Below are 2,772 nucleotides of genomic sequence, written 5' to 3'. Positions count from 1 at the left end.
GACATGGTAGTGGTTGCGAGGTGTAAAGGCCATAGCGTAATGGTTGTGGTAACCGGAACTGTGATTTTTTATTTTTATTTTTATTTTTCACACAATTTGAAAAAAACTTACTGATACACACACGCATACATATATATATATATATATATATATTCAGAATCACATTTATTGGGATTTAAAATAAATTTTGATCACTTTTTGTTAATTTTTAAGTATGATTCGATAATATATATTTCATATTTTCAAATCACTATAAAAGGAGTTTTTTGCATTTTATTTTAATAGTTAATGATTTTAAGAATAATTGATTTTAAATGTTTACAAATTATTTTTTACCAATACCTAAACTAATTAAATAAAAAAATTTCACAATTATTAAATGAAAGGATTATAAAATAAAATTTGTGCCATAAATTTTTTTAAAAAAAATTATAAAGAAAAAAAATTCATATAAGATTTTTTCTTTAAGCTTGGATCACTTGAGTATTTGTTTTTTTTTTTTTTGTGAGTTTTTTTTTTTTTTTGGGAAATGAAGTTATTCAGAATATTGTAAAAGGGTATAACGGTGTCTAACAGGTCATTACGGTACCGCTACTGCTGTTACGTAACACCGAAACGACCGTTACATATGTAAATTTCCGTCATACCGCTATAGTGGTTGTAATAGGTGGCGGCAACTACCACAACCGTTACATAACAGCGTTACGTAACGATTGTGACCTCTTTTTAAAACCTTATGTGTAGGGATCAAAATGAGATTTGGTGCAAAGTGCAAAGGTGCAAAATGTAATTTACCTTGCTTTTAATTATGAAATCCCAAAAGGGTGGTGCAGGTAATGCTTAGCTAAAAGATGACATGGGAAGAAATTACCTATCAACTTCATTTTGTAAATTCATCCCTGCTAAATTTGCAGCTTTTTTGAGTGCTGCCCTCCATTCTTGTATCTTGCCCTTCCATTCATCCTTTTTTTCAGCCCCTTCTGTATGGAATCTCTCTTCATGCCTTGTGAGTGCTTCTTCGAAACTTCCCATTTGCTTCCTCACATGGGATGGATGCACATGATAGAAGACAGGTAGCACTACATGCCCAGTTGTCCTTCTACGTTTGAGGATCATTACAAGTTCATCAAGACACCAGCTCGAAGAAGCATAGTTTTTTGAGAAGACAACTATTGAAATCCTCGACTCTTGAGTTGCTTTCTGCAATTCAAACTTAATATTTTCTCCTCTTTCAATCTCGTCATCGTCTCTAAAGGTGTGAAATCCTCTATGCTTTAAAGCTGTGTAGAGGTGGTCAATGAACGTCTTGCGAGTGTCTTCACCTCTAAAGCTCAAAAACACATGATAACTACATGGAGAATCAGAAGAGGAGGCATCTTGGGCTCTAAGAATCTCCATTGGATTAAAGCTCCACAAATAATTAAGGAGAGAAGAGTTATGGGATGGAATGAATGCTATCCGTCAAGGCATCATATATATTTTATAGGAGATGTGACTATATGTAACCATATATCCAAGAGGAAGGATTGTGTAAAAAATAAAATAAAATAAAATAAGGTGAGGAAATGCTACCATAATTTACCTGTTGATTTGTGATATATCATGGAAGATTCAAAGCTAGTGAATGGACATTTTAAGGAGTAAATATCTATCATAAGAAAATTATCTTTTGCAACAAATGTGAATGAGATTTCGTGGGTAGACATTTTGGGCGTGGAAGAAGCTACTAGGAAGTTGGGTTAATAAAAAAAAGGGTTTAGCTTCTCTCAAGTTGTCATCTCAACTTGAGAGAGTGTTTGAGCTTGGTAAGCTCATTTTGGGACCAATTTCGGTGATTCAAACCATTTACATTTTAGGATTCATTGAGTAGAATATTTATGAAAATAATCAAGATGATTAGACATCGGTAGTTATATGTTTGGATCATATTTGTTTTTAAAAAATGGATGACAAATATAATTTCAAGAATAGCCATCCGTTTTTTGTAATATGAATTTGATACAAACATATAAATACCGATGTTTGATTATCTTGATTTTTTTACTCAACAAGTCTTAAAAAGTGAACTGTTTAGATCACTAAAATCGGATCCAAAATGGTTTGAGAGAAGCCCACCGCAAGAAGAAAATGAAAGGTGTACAAACGTGTGTGCAAAGGGTGGGATGAGCAAGGTTGGACCAAGATGCTGAGAAAGTGGGGATTTGTATTTTAAACCTTTTTTTTTTTTTTTTATCAAATTCACAACATTTTACATAATTCTTATAAAATTTAAAAAGGTCCATTTTATAATACAATATTTTTTTGAGTGTGTATCACATAGAAGTTGTGGCAATTTGTGAAATTTTCGATTATAACTAAAAAAAATTACAAATAGTCACATAAGCAAATATTTTTTCCGTCATAATAAAAATAATCACAATTAGTCATAATTAACATCAAAGTAGGTCATAACTAAACATCTCTTTAGTTATTATCAAAACAACAACCACAATAGATCATAATTAAATTATAACCAACGTCATAATGAATCATAATAAAGTTACAAAATACTTACCCAAAAAAATAAAGGTACAACAAATCACTTTTGATATTTTTATTTTTTTGAGTATCGAAGAAAATGTTATTGTTGAATTTTCATTGTACATAGAAAACAATTTATCATAACCAAAAAATGGGTTAATTATAAAAAAAAATAAAAATCTCAAGATTTCACACATTTTAGTCGGTCAAGTCAGGCCAACTAACTATTATTATTATTTTTTAAATTAAAAC

At 30.6% G+C, this 2,772-nt stretch overlaps 1 pseudogene; it reads right to left on the bottom strand.

Annotated features, from left to right (window-relative positions):
* Positions 1-867: 867 nt before the first annotated feature.
* LOC145791334 (disease resistance protein RPV1 pseudogene) lies at positions 868-1,398 on the bottom strand (annotated as a pseudogene).
* Between the last annotated feature and the right edge of the window lie 1,374 nt (positions 1,399-2,772).

Source organism: Camellia sinensis, chromosome 5, assembly GCF_055761805.1.
Source record: "Camellia sinensis isolate YWXY chromosome 5, ASM5576180v1, whole genome shotgun sequence".
NCBI classification, from domain to species: Eukaryota; Viridiplantae; Streptophyta; class Magnoliopsida; order Ericales; family Theaceae; genus Camellia; species Camellia sinensis.
Note: the sequence above shows the minus strand (reverse complement) of the source record. Positions and strands in the feature narration are given on the sequence as shown.